The sequence below is a fragment of the Ochotona princeps genome, chromosome 2 (assembly GCF_030435755.1).
Source record: "Ochotona princeps isolate mOchPri1 chromosome 2, mOchPri1.hap1, whole genome shotgun sequence".
Lineage (NCBI taxonomy): Eukaryota > Metazoa > Chordata > Mammalia > Lagomorpha > Ochotonidae > Ochotona > Ochotona princeps.
Window position 1 is genome coordinate 41,409,421 of NC_080833.1, and position 20,297 is coordinate 41,429,717.

Sequence of the window (20,297 nt, forward strand, 5' to 3'; positions counted from 1 at the left end):
CTTCCATCTGCTGGTTCTCCCCCCAAACCTGCATACAGCCAGGGCTGGGTTAGGATGAAGTCAGGAATCTGGAACTCAATCTATGGATGGCAAATACCCAAGAATTTAAGCCATTATCTGCTGCCTCTCTGGGTATGCATCATCAAGAAACTGGAATTGGAAGTGGACCCAGAAGTTAAACCCAGGTACGCTCAAGTATGTTAACCACTGTGCCAGATGCCCACTCTGCTGCTATGGATTTTCAATTTAAACCTTTCAATTTTATTATTTTTATTTTATTTGAAAGGCAGAGAAAGAGAGTGGTTGGTGTTGTGGCATGGTGAGTAATGTTGGCTCCCAGAATGTCAGCTTCCTAAATAGGCATTTAGCTCCCTGCTGATGGCCTGGGAAAAGCAAAGAAAGATGGCCCCAAGTGTTTGGACCCTTAACCACCTATCTTGGAGACCCAGATAAAGCTCTTGGCTTCTGCCTGGAAAAGTCAGAACTACCTGGAGAGTGCAAAATCTGGGAGTGGACCCAGTAGGGAAATGGTGGGCGCCTCCCTCTTGGGTTGCCACTCCCACTGGTGAGCATGAGAACCAGGACTGGGGCAGGCACGATTAGACAGAGTGACACTGGCCAGCAGGTTTGTCGGCTGGATAGTGGGGCTGGTTGGATTGAACTAGGATTCAATGCCCATTGACATGTACGAGAGCTGAATGGGATGTGGGACAGACTGGACAACTCTGCTGCACATACTGGCAAGCATGGGAATCAGGGCAAGGGGCGGGCCTGGTGGGAGTTATTGGGAGTCACCCAAACTAGCCTGCAGCTCCCATGGCCTTTTGTGACCAAGTGTGTGGTGGGTAGGACTGGGCTAGGCTGCAACACCCATTAGTTTGCATAGAGGACAGGGCTGGAGACAGGACTGACCCAGCAACCATAATCATCAGTGTGCATGTAAGCTGATTGGGGCGACAGATTGTGCTGGTTCCTGTGTTGGTAAGCACATACAGGAATCAGGTCCGGGATCACCTCAGATGAGGTTTCTTTGGGGATTCCCCAACTGAACCAGTGGACTCAGAACTTCAACCATGGAGAAAATTGCAGGGTCCATGGTCTGACTGTGGAATGCTTATGTCAGAGCTGGGCCTCTTCTGTGGCTTAGACAGAGCAGTGCACAGCATGGCCAATTACACATGGAGGTTACAATGGTACATTAGAACCCGCAGAGGACACCTGGTACCATAACAGAGGACGGAGGACAGAACAAATTGAACAACTATACCCCAACCAAGGGTTGGCAGTGAAAATCTAGGCAAATGGAGACTCTAAGATGGACTACGTCAGCCAGTGGATTCTGCAGAGATTTCATCACGCCTAGAGTGGCGAGATTGGCAGTAATTCAGAATTGGTGTATTACAAACCACTTGAGTGGAGCCCTCAGAGCAGGCCCTACATCAGAGACCCTGGGATAGCTGGGAGGCTGGATGTGGCTTTTCCACTTATCTCTCTCCTTTCCCCAGATACAGGTAGGAAAAAAAAGAATGTGATAACAATGGTCTTACCCACTTTCCTCTAGCCCTTAACCCTTTGTGCCCTAATCAACTATGTAAAAATTATCAACAAAATAAAAATACATAGAAAAAAAAAGTCAGAAACCAGGAACTCAATCTGGGTCTTTCACTTACGTAGCAGTGACACGCATACTTGAGCCATCATTGGCTTCCTTTCAAAGTATACATTAACAGGAATCTGGAATCAGAAGCAGACCTGGAATTTGAACCAAGGTACTCTGATACGGGATGCAGGGATCTTCACAACTATGCCAAATGCTTATTCCTGCTGTGAATTTTAAGAGACTGTATTTAAGTGTGCTTCGGATGCTGTGTTGAGAAAAGAAAAATGCACATGACTTCTTGTGTACTCAGCAGGAAATTTACCTGCCTTTATTGGCTATGCTACCACAGGTATGAGAGGAATGGGACAAGATTAAAAAATAATTTCAGAGGCTGGCATGATGACATAAGGCAGCTGTCTATGGTATTGGCATCCCATAGGGATGTTGGTTTCAGTCCAGGAGACTTCACTCTGATCTGGCTCCCTGCTAATGTGCCTGGGAAAGCAACAGAAGATGGCCCAGGTGCTTGGCCCTTGGCACCGCATGGCAGAAGAAACTCCTGGCTCCTGGCTTCAGACCAGCCCAGCTCTAGATGTTGAGGCCATTAGGGGAGTAAACCAATAGACAATCTCTCTCTTTCTTACCTTCTAATTTGACATTTCAGATAAATGTTTTTATTGAGGTTTCACAAAGAAAAGTGGTGTATAAAAGTTTACATGGCAAGTTGGCTTATGTCTAAAATTCCTAATGACTCCCAGATTCAATTCCACTGAAGAAGGCAAACAAAGTCACAACACATTTCAGTCCAAGTAAAGCAGTACACCAATGTATCCCAACATTTTGCATGCTTCAGTACATGCACCTGCCATACTATGCGATCAACATCAGCAGGCTTGCCCACTTGCATAAAAAGTGACTTCTGAAGGATGGTGTGGCAACTGGGAGAGAGGTGGAGAGCTCTGCAGCTCAGATGGAGGCCCCCAGGGGATCTTGTTGGGAGGGGGCAGGGGCAGCACAGACATTTGAAAAAAAGGCAGAAAGCATCTCAGCAGGCAGCCGCCTGAGGCAGATCTGAGCAGACAGGTCACCGCACAGCGCACAACGGTGCGTGCACAACTGCATGTGTAAGATAAGCACTGATCAAATCTTCCCTTTTGTGACAGACACATTAAATGATAAAGCTGGGGAGCTCATGGTCTCCGTGACAGGCAGCACAGATGAAGCCCAGTGAATAATCAAGGAAGGCTTCTCCAGTCCCAGGCTGGAGGAAAGAAACGACTCCTCCAAGGATAGTTGTGCAAAACAAATAGCTGGGCGGGCCCAGCGCAGTAGCCTAGCATGTAAAGTCCTCGCCTTGAACATGCAGGAGTCCCACATGGGCGCTGGTTCTAATCCCAGCGCCCGGCTTCCCATCTAGCTCCCTGCTTGTGTCCTGGGAAAGCAGTCAAGGACGGCCCAAAGCCTTGAGACCCTGCACCTGCATGGGAGACCCAGAAGAGGCTCAGGCTCCTGGCTTTGGGTCGGCGCAGCTGTGGCCATTGCAGTCGCTTGGGGAGTGAATCATCAGAGGGAAGATCTTCTTCTCTGTCTCTTCTGCTTTCTTTATATCTGACTTTACAATAAAAAATAAAATAAATCTTAAAAAAAAAGAAAGGAAAAAAAAAATACCCCATTCAGTCTGATATGCTGCGGAAGTCAGAACCTAAGAAGAAAGAAGCAGGAGAGGGGAGACAGCCCTAAAACCAGCAGCAAGAGACCCACCAAGGAAACAGTGGGAAAAGACAGGGATTGAATTCTGCTTCTCACAGTCATTGTGTCACCTTGGACAAGTCACAACCTCAACTTCCTCACCTATGAATCGAGTTAATAAATGGCTTCCTGGTAAACTGCTGTAAAAATTAAAATCAGTATATGAGAGCAGTCTTTAGGAACATTCTGAAGGTGGGTTTTGTGTGTGTGTGTTTTGTTGTTGTTTTTCCTGTTGTTTTGGTTCTAGTTTTGGTTCCTATACTACATATTTTCTTCTAGTGAGTCATCCTAAGAGGCAGAAGTAGTTTGGTGCCCCAAATAAAATGAACTATATTCAATTTCCCCCCATCTACTATTTATTCGTGGTAGGACCTTGGCAGGAAATTTGACACAATTATGACAGTTTCCTCACTTGTAAAACAAGATTTGAGGCCCTGGCGCAGTAGCCTAGTGGCTAAAGTCTTTGCCTTGCACGCAGTGGGATCCCATATGGACTTTTGTTCACGTCCCAGCTACTCCACTTATACCATCCAGCTCCCTGCTTATGGTCTGGGAAAGCAGTTGAGGAAGGCCCAAAGCCTTGGGACACTGCATCCGCATAGGAGACCCAGAGGAAGCTCCTGGCTTGGGATTGGCTCACCTCCGGCCATTGTGGCCACTTGGGGAGTGATCCAGTGGATGGGAGATATTTCTGTCTCTCCTCCTCTCTGTAAATCTGACTTCCAATAAAAATAAATAAGTCTTAAAAAAAATAAGCTTCAGGATCATAGGTCACGTGGGTAATGTGTCTAACATTGCTGGTGCCCAGGAAACATGATTCCCTGTTTCCAACTCAGAGCACTCAGCAGTGAAGCTAAGGAGGACGCTGAGTAACTGTGGACTTTTCTCCTACCATGTCCCTCATCCCTAAAGCCATTGCTCCAACTTCTTTTTATTATTATTATTGTTTTCTGATACAGTTTAGTTGTCGCTGGGGTCTCCCTCTCTCCTCCCCCAAGTTCCTCCGTTTCTGTTCTCTTTCTGTTCTCCCCTCCAGTCTCACAATGGGTATCTTTCGTGAATCTCCACAAGTCCAAAATGCTGCTGCTGTATTGCCCCAACTTCTTAAAATTTATTTATTTCCATTTGAAAGGCAGAGTTTAGGGAGAGAAGAAGAGACAGAGGCAGATCTGAGCAGATGGGTCTTGTCTTCCATCCATTGGTTCAATGGCGGCAACAGCTAGAGTTGAGCTGAGCAGGAACAGGGAGCCAGAAGCCTCCTCCCATTCTCTCACACGTTCTCAGGGGCCCAAAGACCTCAGCCATCTTCTGCTGCTTTTGCTGGTCATAAGCAGAGAACTGGATGGGAAATGGGGCATCTGGGACATGACCAGTGCCCACTTGAGATGCCAGTGCTAGCAGGTGGAAGATTATTGTCCTGTGCCACTGCACTGGCCCCAGAGCTCCAATGTTTTAAATTCAGATTTTCTTGAGATCCTCCTCCACTGCCCACCTATCACTATGAGCCCAACCTTGCCCACCTCCTCACTACTTTTCCTGCTCTTGGAGGCACAGAACCTAACAGCAATTGTTCACCGACATCCTACTAAATGCTGAGCATTCTGCTGTGTGCTTTTGATGCACTCTAGCTCAAATGCAACAAGTGCTTCATCGGTGTTCACTTCCTTCCTTCTTCAAGTGAAAGGGACAGCCATAGATGTGACTGACAGAACAGGAATAGACCTGAATAAGAACATCCGTGACCTCTCCTTTGGTACAGCACTTGACAGTTTACAAAGCTTATTTCTACCACACTGTCTGATTTACTGCTCCCAACAGTTCTTACAGCCACAGGAAGGAACTGAGGGCTCATCCACCTGTTCATCGATTCAACATTCACCAGACACCTGCTGTGCACCAGGGCCTGTGCAGCACACCAGGGAGATGGAGAGGAATTAAACCAGCTTGAGCTTAGCGGGAAGTGTGCTTGCACATCCTCCAGAGGTGACTGGTGCTTCTCTCAGCACCAGTTCTATCTCCTACCTTTTTCCATGTTGACAGGCACTCTTTCCTCTACTGCTAATTCAATCCTTCGCGATCAGGGAGGCTTCCCTGACACCCCTCACCCCTCACCCCCGCACACACATACACAGCACCAGCACTTCCACTGCTACACATGGACACACGGGGCCCTCCTGGCCTCCTTTGTCTTCCTCTGCTTATAAGCATGGGACAGGTGGGCAGCCACCTGTGCGCCTGCTCGGGCTCGCGCTCTCTCTCTCTCACTTTCTCTCTCTCTCTCTTTCTCTCTCTCTCTTTCCACCAGGACTGGGGGGAGGGGGATGGGGAGGGACCGCAGGGAGAAAGCCTAGATGAGAGTCTGGCTCCCAAGCCACTCCACACTTCTGTTGGTTTCACGAGGCCACTGCCCTGCCCTCCTCGGGCGCCTCCCACTGCTCGGATGAAATTTTCTGGCCCGGATTCTCTCCTGGCCAGTGACCCCAGGAGGCAACCAGCGGGAGCCCAGTACCTACGCCCACCCCACCCCACCCCCGTCCGTCTCTGAAGAAAGCCAACGCACAGGTGGCTCCTGGACACTTACCTCCCGCCTCTCACGCCTGCTCTCGAACCCAGCCAGACCAGCGCCCCACGCCCCTGAACTCTCCAAGTTCCCTCATGGTTCTACCCTGCCAGAGACGAACATACCCGCGCCTTCTCCTCACGGTAGGGCAGCTCCTTGGCGGCCGCTGCCCGCACCCCGGCCCTCTGCTCCACGTCCCCCACTTCCCTGCCCGCTGGCTCCGCATTCCGGGTGGACCCTGCCTGCCCCGAGTCCCCCCGACACACACACACACACACACACACACACACACACACACACACCTTCTTATTCCTGCCCGGCCCCACCCTCCGCTCAGTGGTGCTCCCGCCGTGCACCCTCCCCGCCGCAGCTGGTCCCCACCCACCCCCAACTCTCCCCCGGCCAGCGACCCTCCCTCACGCCCCTGCGGCTCCCGCTCCCCGAGGCCTCGCACTGCCATTCCTCCGCACGCGGCTCCCAGCTCCAGTGCCCGCCACGCTGGGGTCCCCGGCGCTGCCCACCACCCTCGAGGGGCCGCCCATCCTGTCCCCCCTACCCGGCCCCGGAGCCTTCTCCTCAGCTCCCGCCCGTCCCCGGGCTGCCCTCCAAGCTCCCTCCCGAGCGGCCTCCAGCCGCCCCTCCTCTGCCCAGCACGCCGCGAGCGACCCCCGACCCTTCAGCCGCCGGGTGCGGGGGGCGCGCCCCTCACCTCGGTCTCCGAGTGCGGGGCGAAGGTTCGCTCCGCGACGCGCAGCCGGACGGGGCTGCGGGCTGCAGGAGGGCTCGGCGGGTTCCGCGGCTCCTGACTAGGGCGCGGGGTGGGTAAGGTCTGTCCCCACCGCGCCGACTGAGGCTGAGGGCTGGGCTGAGGCTCCCTCTGACAGCGGCCCGGCCCGCCCATGGGGCGGAGTCCTGCCAGCCCCGCCCCTGGCTTTTGACAGGTGCAGGGAACCAAGGTGTCTTGAGAGCTCCCGGTTATCCTTTTTTTCTTTAAGATTTATTTATTTATTTTTATTACAAAGTCAGATATACAGAGAGGAGGAGAGACAGAGAGGAAGATCTTCCGTCTGATGATTCACTCAAGTGAGCCGCAACGGCCGGTGCTGTGCTGATCCAAAGCCAGGAACCTGGAACCTCTTTCGGGCCTCCCACGCAGGTGCAGGGTCCCAAGGCTTTGGGCCGTCCTCGACTGCTTTCCCAGGCCACAAGCAGGGAGCTGGATGGGAAGTGGAGCAGCCGGGATTAGAACCGGCTTCCGTATGGAATCCTGGCGCGTTCAACGTGAGGACTTTAGCCGCTAGGCCACGCCGCTGGGCCCTCCCGTTTATCCTTATTCTGCAGACTTTCTGGGTTTATCTGAATGTCCACGTGGTTCGGAGACCGAACTGAGCTGGGGTGCTCAGAAGGAGTTGGTGATCATGGGAACTGAACTTCCTCATTTCCAGATTTCCTCCTGTCTGTTTTGTCTAGGGAGGGAGGGAGGCAGGACCTGTAGATGGACTCCAGTGGAAAGCCCTAGATGTTGTCTTCTAACCTGTGCGTTCCTTCACGACCCCCAGGCCATCAGGTTGAACAGCTCTTGCTCTTCTTCCTCCACTGCCCCCGCCCTGATCCAAGCCTTGTTGCTTCTCTTCAGCACTAATGCAACAGATCCCCCATCTATTTCCTACAGCAGTCACGGTAGTAACTATTGAAAATGGCACCATGTTACTTTCAACTTTGCTGAAAAAAGAAAAAATGAGGCCCAGTGCAGTGGTCAGCTTCTAAAGTCCTCACTTTGAATGTTCCAGGATCCCATATGGGCGCCGGTTCTAATCCCAGCAGCCACACTTCCCATCCAGTTCTCTGCTTGTGGCCTGGCAAAGCAGTCGAGGACGGCCCAAAGCCTTGGGACCCTGCACCGGCATGGGAGAGCTGGAGGAGGTTCCTGGTTCCTGCCTTCAGATCGGTGCAGCACTGGCCATTGCAGTCACTTGGGGAGTGAATCATTGGACAGAAGATATTCCACTCTGTCTCTTCTCCTCTCTGTATAACTGGCTTTGCAGTAAAAATAAATAAATTTTAAATTTAAAAAATGGGGAAATCAGCACCATGGGTTAGCATGTTGGGCCACCATCTGCTGTGGCAGCACCGGCAGGTCAAGTCCCTACTGCTCCACTTCTGATCCAGCTACCTGCTAATGTAGCTGGGAATGCAGTGGAAGATGGCCTGAGTGACTGGGCCTCTACACCTGGGAGACCTGGATGAAGCTCAGAACTCCTGGCTTTGCATCGGCCCAGCTTCACTGCAGAAATTTGGGAAGTGAACCAGCAGTTGGAAGATTCTCTCTCTCTCTGTCTCACCCTGCCCTTCAAATAAATAAATAAATATTTTTAAACATTTATTTTTACTTCAGAGGCAGATTTACACAAAGAAGAAGGGACAGTGAGAGAAGGTCTTCCAACCACTGGTTCATTCCCCAAATGGCCACAACAACCAGAGCTGAGCTGATCTGAAGCCAGAAGCCTGGAGCGTCTTTGGATCTTCCACATGGGTACATGATCCCAAGGACCTGGGTAATCCTCTGATGCTCTCCCAGGTCATAAACAAGGAGCTGGATGGGAAATAGAACAGCCAGGACATGAACTAGTGCCCATATGGGATGCTGGCACCAAAAAGGCTTCTCATTTTTCACTCCCCATCAGAAGGTGAGGTCTGCATTGCCACTTACAGCCTTACCCAAGAATTCCTTCTCTTCTGCTCTCCAGCCATATCACCCCATCCCTCTTCACAACTGAACCCTCTTATTGCTTCTTATGGATTGAAGATTGTAGTCCCTGGACAACAGTCATCCTCACTAACCTCTGGTCTGCCATCCTCACAATAACGTCAGTGGCCATGGGGTTTGCTGGTTCCTCAGTCCTTGGCCTCCTTTTCACATCACCATGACCATTAGCTCCCTGGCCACACATTAATCTCTTAATCATCCATTGCTTCAAAATCTTACAATCAAACCTTTACGCTGAGCTGCTTCCTCATCCTCCTTCCCCCGAAGGCCCTTGTCTTCTCATTTCAAAATGGGAGAGATAATGATTGTTCATTCTCCACAGGGATAATGAAATCACATCTGAAGCCTTCCTTGCAAAATTGTGAAACAATATGAGAACAGACGGTATTGCTTTTCTGTGGCCTCAGGCCACCGTATGCTCTTCTCCTCCCCACCTTGAAAAGCATGCAGTGAAATAGAACACAGATTTGGGACCGGACAACCTCACGTTTCCATCCTTGTTCCATCACTTGCCTGCTGAGTGATCTGAAGTCATTTCCTTCATTTTCTTGACACACACATCTTTCTCATTTCTAGAATCTAGTGAAATAATGACAACTATCTCTCTGAGTCATTAGGAAGGTGCAATGAAAAAGTGAGCTACCATAAAGCACTTGATAGAATGCTAGGTGCACAGTGAACATTTAATCCTTAGGAAGCACTGTGACTTTTATAGCAGGAATTATGCTGTTTTAACCACAAGTGCCTTTCAAGAGGACAGCATTGGGCCCGGGGCAGTAGCCTAGCAGCCACTGGGATCCCATATAGGCACCAGTTCTAATCCTGGCAGCTCCACTTCCCATCCAGCTCCCTGCTTGTGACCTGGGAAAGCAGTCAAGGACAGCACAAAGCCTTGGGACCCTGTGGCTGTGTGGAAGACCCAGAAGAGGCTATGAGTTCCTGGCTTCAGATCAGCGCAGCTTTCGTCATTGTGGTCACTCGGGGGCAGGGGGTGGTGAGCCATCAGATGGAAAATCTTTCTGTTTGTCTCTCCTCCTCTCTGTATATCTGACTTTGCAATAAAAATTAAAATAAAAAAAAAACGAAAATCAAACAAACAAAAAAACAAGAGGACAGAGCCCGATGCACTGAACTAATGAATGGAGGGGAGCAGGAGAGCATGTAATTGCTCTGTGTAAAAGAGGGAACAGATGTAGAAATTCATTTGATGCAGGTGGGAGGGAGAGGTAATAAAAATGGGAGAGGGAAAAGATGAAGAAGAGGGTCAGAATAAGAACAGGTGCTTACATGGGCAAAGATTCAGAAGAAATCCTCCCATGGAAGGCGGACAAAAACAGGCAGAAGTAGCAGGTGGCTAAATGGATCAGTTATTGGTCCTACATGGGATAGGATCACTTTCTGTGACTTCAGGAATTTTTCTTGAAACAGGAAGTCAGATAAAGTGTTTGAGCAGGGAGGCTGAGTAGTGCACACAGGGTTTCAGAGATCCTGGACAGAGGACACCATGAGAGCACAGGCCCTGTGGAAATAGCAGAAATTTTGGGGGAAAATTTTGACCTTACAAGAGCTAGGAACTGTGGAAATTCAAGTTCCAACCAATTGCCTTTAGAATTGAAAGGGCCAGAGAAATAATGCCTGACATTAAGATTGGATCAATCTAAATGACTTTCTCCCTACTAGCAGGTGACCACCAGAAGGGAAAACAAGATAGTAGGGGCTGGCACTGTGGTGTAGCAGGTAAAACCACCCATAACCCATATGGGTACCAGTTCATGTCTCGGCTGCTCTACTTCTGATACAGCTTCCTGGGAAAGCAGTGGAAGATGATTCAAGTGCTTGGAGCCCTGCCCCTACATGGGAGACCAAGGAGAAGCTCCTAGCTCCTGGATTTGTCCTGGCTCAACAATGGCTATTGCAGCCACTTGAGAAGTCAGCCAGCAGACTGAGATCCGCCCCTTCTCTCCCTTCTTCCCTCTTTTCCCTTTCTGCAACTCTGACTTCCAAATAAATAAATAAATCTTCTTTAAAAGAGGAAGAATCTAGCACCACCAGTCTCCTTGTCTCTGTTTCCCCTGACCTACTGTGGGTCTCTCTCTCTAGTTGAGAAGCAGAGATTATCCATTCTGTTATTCAGCTTAGATGATGAATAAGTAGTACCCTATTATCAGGGCTTTATTTCAAAACTTAAGATTTGACAGAAGAGCTCAAGGAATCTCAAACTAGTCCTCCCCCAGCAGCTAAGATGAGCGTCTTCTGCTTTGCTATGCTCACTTCCGAGGATGGGGAGCCAGTTCCCTCTCAGGCGGCCTGCTGCATCTTTGGGTCTCTCTTGTCAGAGAACTCCTATTAGTTACAGTCCACATGTTTATAACTCTCTCTGGCCCTGAGTCCTCATCATTATGGCATCCATTCACTGATCCCACAAAGATTTGGTGACCATAGTGCTCCAGGCATACAAGTGTGAACAGAAGAGACAGAAATTCTGCACTCTCCGAAGTTATGATCATAGGAGGGAAGAAAATCAACAAGCATATTAGACACATAAAATTGTTTCAGGTATCAATAACCATATTTAAAAGAAAATTCCAGCAGGAGACACAGGAGTTAGCATTGCAGCATAGCAAATGAAGCCACCAGCTGTGATGCTGGCATCCCGTATAGGCTCCCATTTGAGTCCAGTTAATCCACTTCTGATGCAGCTCCCTGGTGATGGCTTGGGAAAGCAGCAGAGGATGGCCCAAGTGCTTAGGCCTCTGCACCCACATGGGAGACAAGGATGAGACTCCTGGACACTGGCTTCAGCCTCGCTCAGTCCTGGCCATCGTGGCCATTTGGGGAATGAAGCAGGATATGAAAGATGGACAATCACTCCCTGTGCGTGTCTTTCTCCTCTCTGTTACTCTTTAATATAGATAAACCATTCTTTAAAAAATTATACTAGTTGGGCCCAGTGCAGTGGCCTAGTAGCTAAAGTCTTTGCTTTGAATGTGCCAGGATCACATACGGGCGCTAGTTCTAATCCCACCAGCCACGCTTCCCATCCAGTTCTCTGCTTGTGGCCTGGGAAAGCAGTTGAAGATGGCCCAAAGCCTTGGGACCCTGCAACAGCATGTGAGACCTGGAGGAGGTTCCTGGCTCCCGGCTTCGAATCAGCACAGCACCGCCCATTGCGCTCACTTGAGGAGTGAATCATTGGACAGAAGATCTTCCTCTCTGTATATCTGACTTTGTAATAAAAATTTTTTTCAAAAGGAATGGTTATCTCTATATTAGATAAAACAGATCCAATCAGAAACCCTAAGAACAGATGTAGAAGGGCGTTATATTTTGACAAAAAGATTGATTCACCACAAATGTATATGCTGACAATATGTATGCTCAACACAAACATATACTCAACACAAGAAAACTCAAGTGGGATTTACCCAGAGTTGCAAGGGTAGTTCAACATCCACAAGTCAATAAAAATCATAAATTTCATCAACAAGTGACAAAACCTAACATGTGAAAGAAGCACTTAATAAAATTCAAAACTGCTTCATGATTAAAGTCCTCTATCAATTTGGTACAGAAGGAACTTGCCTCAAAATTAAAGGCTATGTGTGAAAACAAATAGTCAATATCATACTGTAAGGGAAATAGCTAAAAGAATTTCCACTCAGATCTATAACAAGACAATTCTCCCATTCTTATTTAATAAGTGATTTTCATGTGGGTGGTGTCAGTGGTAATATCTTCATTTTCATCTCTAATACTAGCTTTTTAAAATTTCTTTTTTTCTAGGTTAGTTAAGTTCTTATTGATTTTATTTATCTTTTCCAGGAACCAGCTCTTTATTTCATTGATTTTTTTTTAAATAATCTTATTTAGTTAATTAGGGCACAAAGGGTCAAGGGCTACAGGAAAGTGGGTAGGACCATTGTTTTCACACTAACATCACCATCACCCTCCCCCGCCATATCTGGGGTCAGAGGAGAAACAAAGGGAGAAGCCCCACCCAGCCTCCCTCCCATCACGGATGTGATGATGCACTCCAAGGGTCCTGCTTAGGAGTTTCGATAGTTCAACAGTTCTGAATTGCTGCCAATCTCGCCATTCCATGCAAGATGAAATCTATTCAGAATCCACTGGCTGACACAGTCTCTTCATGGTTGGGGTTCTGAGATCACCAGTTCAGTTGGAGGGATCCCCAAAGAAACTTCATCTGAGGTGATCCAAGACCTGATTCTTGTGTGTGCTTGCCAGTACAGGGTCTGGCACAGTCCATTGCCCCAGTCAGCTTACACACATGTTGGTAGTTGCAATTGCTGGGTCAGTTCTGCTTCCAGCCCTGTCTTCCACGGGAACTGATGGGTGTTGCAGTCCAACCCGATCCTGTCCACTTCATACTCGGCCCTCACATAAACCAGTGGGAGCTGCAGCCTAATTGGGAAGGACTCAACATAACCCCTACCAGGCCTGCCCCCTACCCTGGTTCCCATGCATGCCAGTATGTACTGCAGACTTGTTCAGTCTGTCTCACATCCCATTTAGCTCTCGTACATGTCAATGGGCATTGAAACCTAGTTCAACCCAGCCAACCCTACTCTCCAGTCCACACACACTGGCGGTTGCCCCTCTGTCTAGCCACCCCTGCCCCGTCCTGTTTATTGTGCTCTCCAGTGGGAGTGGTAACCCAAGAGAGAGGTGCCCGCTATTTCCCTTCTAGACTACTCCCACTCCTGGATCATGCACTCTCTGGTTGGTGCTGGAGTTTAACTTGACAGGTTAAGCCCCCAGTACCAGCCTTTGCCAGCTGATGCTGCCGCAAAGTCCAACCAACCCTCACCCACTCTAATTTATGCTTGTACCAGTAGGAATAGTCAGCCCAACCTGGCCCTTTTTTCCCTAATTAAGCTCACATGAGGCCCACAGGTGTTGTAGCCCTGCCTGGTCTGGTCTGCCTCCATCCCAGCTCACGCTCTCCTTTGGGAGTGATTGTCCAGCAGAGGAGCCCACATTCCCCCTGCTGGCTTTGCCCCTGCCTCCCTGGTTTTCACATGTGCTGTTTGGGCACTGCTACCACAGCTGGTATGACTTACCTCACCTTGGCTTTCCTTAATGTGCACTGGTTTGTGTTGCAACCGAACCCGGTCCAGCCCATACTCTTTTCTTGTGCTTGTATTCACCAGCAGGTGATGTGAACGGGTTCAGCCTGGTCTGCCCCTGACCCATGCCAAATATATGCCAGTGGATATCTTTGTCTGGCCTGGTCTGGGTTGCTCCCTATCGTGGTTCTTGCACTCACCTGTAGGGACTGTGTCCCGACAGAGGAGTTGCCCAGGCTCCTCCATCAGAACCTTTCCTTATGGCAGATCTTGTACATACTGGTGGGTCCATGGGCCAGCCCTACTTAGTCCATCTCCTGTCCTGGCAGGAACAGTGGCTTTTCCTTGCAGGCCTTCAATCCATTCCAGTTCTGTTGGATGTTTCAGCCCAGCCAACGCTTGTCCATACCCAGACACTGCTCACACATGGCTCAGTAGGGGTAAAGACCTAGCCTAGTCCATCCTACATCTACCCTGGTTCTCCAGAGCGCCAGATGGTGCTAGAATCTAGCCCAGTTAGGTGTGCCCCTCCCCAGTTCAAACTTGTGCCAAGGAAGATTGCAGCCATATCCAGACCAGAACGCAGCTCCCACTCTGGCCCCTACACTCACCAGGGGGAACCCCAACCCAGCAAGGGTATACTTTCACAGCTCCCCAACCAGGTCTATTCCCAGCCCTACATTACACACGTGCCGATGGTTGCTCTGACCCAGTTGGCTTAGTCCCTCACCTGTCTCAGCCTTAGCCCCTCACCTGTCTTACCTTTGCCTTTGATGCTGTGGCCCATCCCTGGCTCATGCAGACCAGTTGGTGTAAGAGCCTAGTTCTGCATGAGCTGTGTTCCATCCTGATTTCTGTTCTTCCTTGTGAATTAAGGTTTGCTTGGCCATGTCCGATCCGTTCCTTTCCAGTTGCATCTCAGCCCACCCCACATCCTGTTTCAGGATGCACATTTGGGTGTTGCTGCCTTGACCTGCCCAGACTGCTATCAGTTCCTTTACCCATAAGTGATGGCAGGTTCTCTGGTCACACCTAGTTCAGCCCATCACCAACCACAGCTCGCGAGCTAACAATAAATTTTTTTTTAATTATACCAGTTGACTTAAAAAATTAGAGTCCATGGATAATTTTTACATAATATGCATCTTCATGTACTTTGTATGCATAGATTTTGAAACTTTTCACATCAAAATGGAGTTATTTTCTTATTCCATTTTCTACATGCTCTTTGAAGTCTTTAAACACAGGGAGCTGAGCACATCTAAAATCCAGGCAGGACCTGTAATGCCAGCATTCCAAATGGGTGCCAACTGGTATCCTTGAAGCTCCATTCAAGTGGAAGACGTATAAAAAATTCCTGCTTGCTGGCCTTGGTCTGGTCCAACACCAGCTGTTGCAGCTATTTGGGAGTAAGTCAGCAGAAGGAGGATCTCTCTCTGTCTCTCTCTTACTTTAAATAACTAACCAACTAAATAAATAATTTATAAAAAATTCACAAAAAATAAAATAAAATAAAATAAAATCCAGGCAGGGTCCTTAGCTCCCATGAGCCCACCTAGGTGCAAGGTCTCCCATGCTCTCTAAGTTGTCACCCACCACTGACCCCTTTCTGAATCACTTCTGTAATAAAGATATTGACTTAAAATAGATGCATAATTAAATCTAGATCAGCACCATTATTTTACTTGCTGCAAATTATCAGTCTCATCTGAATAGCGAAACTTAATTTTAGTATAAAATATTATAATAAAAATATAAAATAGTACAACTTAAAAATTCTCAAACAATTTTAATGGAACGTCTACATATCCCCTAGAAAAATAAGCACAAAAAAGGCAATACTAGAAGAGATACATCTCACCAACAAAGATCAGTGGAAACTGTATCTGATTAATTTTGATATTTTTTAAAATTTCATTTCTTCAAAACACTTTCTTCTTATTAAATTCTTCATTGACACATAGATCATACAGTAGCATCATTTTGTTCAAGAAGTTTCTTGATTTTCTTTTTCAGCAACACTTTAGTCATTTAGTAGCATGTTCTTTGACTACATGGCATCGTAAATTTCTTTTTCTCCTCATTCTGTTGATTTTGTTTTGTGGCTTTTTATTTAAGAGACTGTGTAGTAACTGTGTAGTAATGAAGACTATCAGATCCAGTGGCATGTTGTTCAGCTTCATGGCGTTGTAAATTTCTGTGTTCTTCCTATTGTTGGCTTTGTTTTGTGGCTTTTCACCTAGAGAGATTTATTGTGACTGTGCAGTCGAGGCTGACATGTCCAGATGTGAGGATGGATTCCCAATGAAACTGCTGAATGTGTCTTGACAGTGGGATGCTGGACTCTCTGCCCTTGTCCATGGCCACAATGATGGATGTATACGACTATGAGGAACCATGCTGTTGTAATGATATGAGGGAACTCATTGGGGCGGGGATTTGGGGAGGGAGTAGGGAAAATCCCAGGGTCTATGGAATTATGTCATAAAATAATAATAAGAAGAAAATGAAGAAAAAGAAAAAATGGTTAAAGAGCATTTTTAAAAAGGCAATAAGATAAAACAGAATTAAATATTGAAACCAAGCATGTTTGGGTTCAAATCTGACTTCCATATTTCCTAGGATATGACTGAATTTCTCAGATGTCAGGAAGTACCTTTGTAAAATGAGGATGAAATTATTCCATTGAATCTTTTTTTTTAAAGATTTATTTCATTTTTATTACAAAGTCAGATATACTGAGAGGAGGAGAGATAGAGAGGAAGTGGAGCTGCCGGGATTAGAACCAGCAGCCATATGGGATCAAGGCGAGGACCTTAGCCACTAGGCCACGCTGCCAAGCCTGAATCTTTTTTTTTTAATGATATTTCTATAATCCTTGCCATGAAATAGGACTTTTAGATTACTCTCCTTATGTCCAGTCTGGGCTTTTTTTTTTTTTAAGATTTATTCATTTTATTACAAAGTCAGATATACAGAGAGGAGGAGAGACAAAGAGGAAGATCTTCCATCCGATGATTCACTCCCCAAGTGAGCCGCAACGGGCCGATGCGTGCCGATCCGATGCCGGGAACCTGGAACCTCTTCTGGGTCTCCCACACGCGGGTGCAGTGTCCCAAGGCTTTGGGCCGTCCTCAACTGCTTTCCCAGGCCACAAGCAGGGAGCTGGATGGGAAGTGGAGCTGCCGGGATTAGAACCGGCGCCCATATGGGATCCTGGGGCTTTCAAGGCGAGGACTTTAGCCGCTAGGCCACGCCGCCGGGCCCAGAATCTTTTCTTTTGCTGTTTAAAAATATGTGTTTACTTATTTGAGAGGCAGAGAGACACAGAAAAAGGGAGAGAGAGAAACAAAGAAAAACTTCTGTACACCAGTTCATTCTCCCAATGCCCTCAACAGCCAAGGAATCAACCCAGCTCTCCCACCTGAGTGGCAGGGACCCGATTATTTGTGCGCCACTTGCTGCCTCTCAGGTGCGCGTGAGCAGAAAGCTGGAATACGGAGAAGAACTGAGATTCAAACACAGGCAATCTGATTTGGGGTGGGCATCTTCTTTTTCCTTTTTCTAAAGGTTTCTTTATTTACTGAAAAGTCAGATTACAAGGCGCAGGCATGAGTCAAAGAGATCTTCCATCTGCTAGTTATTACCCCAAATGGCTACAATGGCTGCAGCTACATTGGTTTGAAGTCAGGAGCCGGGAGCTTCTTAAGGCTCCTATGTGAGTGCAGGAGACCAAGCACTTGGGCCAGCCTCCCCTGCTTGCCCTAGCAGGGAACTGGATTGGAAGTGAAGCAGACAGGACTCAAACCCATGCTCATCCAAGATGTTGACAATGCGGGCAGTGGCTTTACGTGCTAAACTACAGTGCTGCCTTACCTTCCCTCTCTCCCTCCACTCTCCCTTCCACCCTCCCTTTCTTCCTTTTTTCTTTCCTCATTCCCTCCCTCCCTCTTTTTTTTTTAAGATTTATTTATTTTTACAGCAAAGTCAGATATACAGAAAGGAGGAAAGACAGAGAGAAAGATCTTCCGTCCGGTGATTCACTGCCCAAATGACTGCAACACCCAGTACTGCGCTGATCTAAAGGCAGGAGCCAGGAACCTCCTCCAGGTCTCGCATGCTGTTGCAGGGTCCCAAGGCTTTGGGTCATCCTTGACTGCTTTCCCAGGTCACAAGCAGAGAACTGGATGGGAAGCGTGGCTGGTGGAATTAGAACTGGCACCCACATGTGATCCTGGCGCATTCAAGGCGAGGACTTTAGCTGCTAGGCCACTGTGCTGGGCCCTCCCTTTCTCTTTTACTCCGTTCTTTCCTTCCTTTTTTTTCTTTCCTTTTAAATTGATTGGGATGGATATCTTAATTGCTTGGTTAAATGTGCACTTCTCATTGTCTCTTTGAGAGAGTGAATTAAACTTTCTCAATGCTTTTTTTTACAATAGATGTATAAGAGGTGGTGTATAATAAAGTTTTCAATAATATCAGCTTCTTTTAAGAATATGACAGCTCTTAAAGCTAAGCCTGCATTGCCTACCAATGATTTCCTGTTAAAATATGCTCCCACAGGTCCAAGCAATAGTTACTAGCTGCTTGGAATGTATAAAACAGGGCACCTTTCTGATGTTGGAAGAATACCTTCCACGAGGCCCTCTGAGGCCAGCTCAGGAAACTGTTTTGTGGCACTTTGTGAAGGTTCAGTCTCCATACTCCCTCTTGTGTCTGAAATGGGAATTGCCCTCTGGCTGGCCTATAGTCATGGTGCTGAAATCTCCAGGTTCTGAGGATTGAAGATGCTCGGATCCGGGGCAAGAACTGTCAGGGTAGACCATAGAACCACCTGGAAAGTACAAGATCCAGTACTGGGAGTGGTACTAGCAGGGAAATTGTGGGCACCTCTCAGATGGGCTGCAGCTCCCGCTGGTGAGCATGAGAACCAGAGATTTTGTGGGTCTGAACTGAACTGGCTGTGGCACCTGCTGGCATGTGTGTGGGTTGGATGGTGGGGCCGGTTGGGCTGAGCTAGGTTCCAATGCTCATTGATTTGCATGAGACTGAATGGGGTGTGGAACAGACAGGACCAGTTTTCTACACAAACCAGCATGCACAGGAACTGGGGTTGGGGGCAAGCTTGGTGAGGGATATTGGCGACTAACTATGGTACAGCTCCTGCAGGTGTGCGTAAGGACTAAGTGTGTGATGGCCCTGCTAGGCTAGGCCACAGCATCCATTGGTTTACATATGAAATGGGACTAGGGACAGAACTGACCAGGTAACTGCAACTGCTAGTGAGTGTGTGGTAGGCTGATGCGGGTGATAAACTGAGCCAGACCCTGTGTTAGCTGGCACACACAGGAGTCTCAAGGTGAGGCTTCTTTGGGGACCTCCCACTGGACCCAGAACTCCAACCATGGTGAAAATCACGGGATCTATGTCAGAACTGGATCTCCATGGTTGCTGAGGCCTGTGCAGTGTATGCCACGCCCAAGTGCTCATGGAGGACAAGACAACCAGTTCACTGAGGCCTGCAGAGGGCATCTAGTTCATGTATCTGTAGGATGAAATTTCTTATTGCTTAATACAATGGGATTCAGAATTAATCCTTTTTAAATATCAGGTGATTATCAAAAATTTTTTTTTAATTCTCAACTGCTGGAGGAATCAAGATGGCGGAATAGGGTAAGGAAACGTTTAAACGGATGGAAAAACATTTAATCAGGATGAAGCAGAGAGGACATATTCCAGGAAATAGGAAAGGACAGAACAACAGCAGAGGGGTACTTGGAAACTGACAGACACAGGAAAGCAGCGGACACAACGGTGTGGCGTTGCAGTGACTGATACTCCACCAGCATTCAGCTAATGGCGATCTGAACTCCACCAGCAGCCAGAACTCCACCAGCAACCAGCGGGGAAGGGACTTTCAGTGGGAGCTTGGGAGGCAAACCCAGACAAAGAACCATCCATCCTGCTGGTCCGTTTAATTTGACCAGGAGCAGAGACAGAGCAGTAGATCCCAAACAGCGAGAGAACAGAGTGGATTTCACAGCCCGGGCAGCCCCCTAGAGCCGAATTGGACGCCATTTTGCATAAGGAGGCAAAGGCAAGGAAAAGGACTGAGCATACAGAGAGTTGGAAGTGAACTCATTTCTGACTCAGTGAATTGCAGCAACATGGCATTCTACAGGTTCCACCTAAGACAGGTCTGGGTAGCCCTAAGACCTGATGGCCAGCAGATCAAGAACTGAAGTAGTGGTACGTCAGGCGCCATTTTGTACACTGTGGCAATAGCTTTAGAACTGCAGGGGACAACAGTGAACTGCGCATGTGCTGAGCTCACGAGAACTCACTGAGGTCCGTGGATTGCACTGGTCCCACAGGAAAATAATACCGACTGTGGCATCGTACAGGTCAAAATAGGTCCATGTGGTACCCAGACCTAACGTCCAACAGGTTCCGACAAGATCAGTGCCACCAACAACCTAACTATATAGGACACCTGGTGTCTCTCTAATCCTGGGACCTGCTCCAACTGAAAGT

At 48.1% G+C, this 20,297-nt stretch overlaps 1 protein-coding gene across 1 annotated transcript in view; it reads right to left on the reverse strand.

The window, feature by feature from the left end:
* Window positions 1-6,756, reverse strand: part of RAB3B (RAB3B, member RAS oncogene family) — a 68,019-nt gene extending 61,263 nt beyond the window's left edge. Inside the window, exon 1 of the mRNA XM_012928014.2 lies at window positions 6,619-6,756. The gene's annotated coding sequence lies outside the window, so the exon portion shown is untranslated. The remainder of the gene's footprint in view (window positions 1-6,618) is intronic.
* Window positions 6,757-20,297: the final 13,541 nt, after the last annotated feature.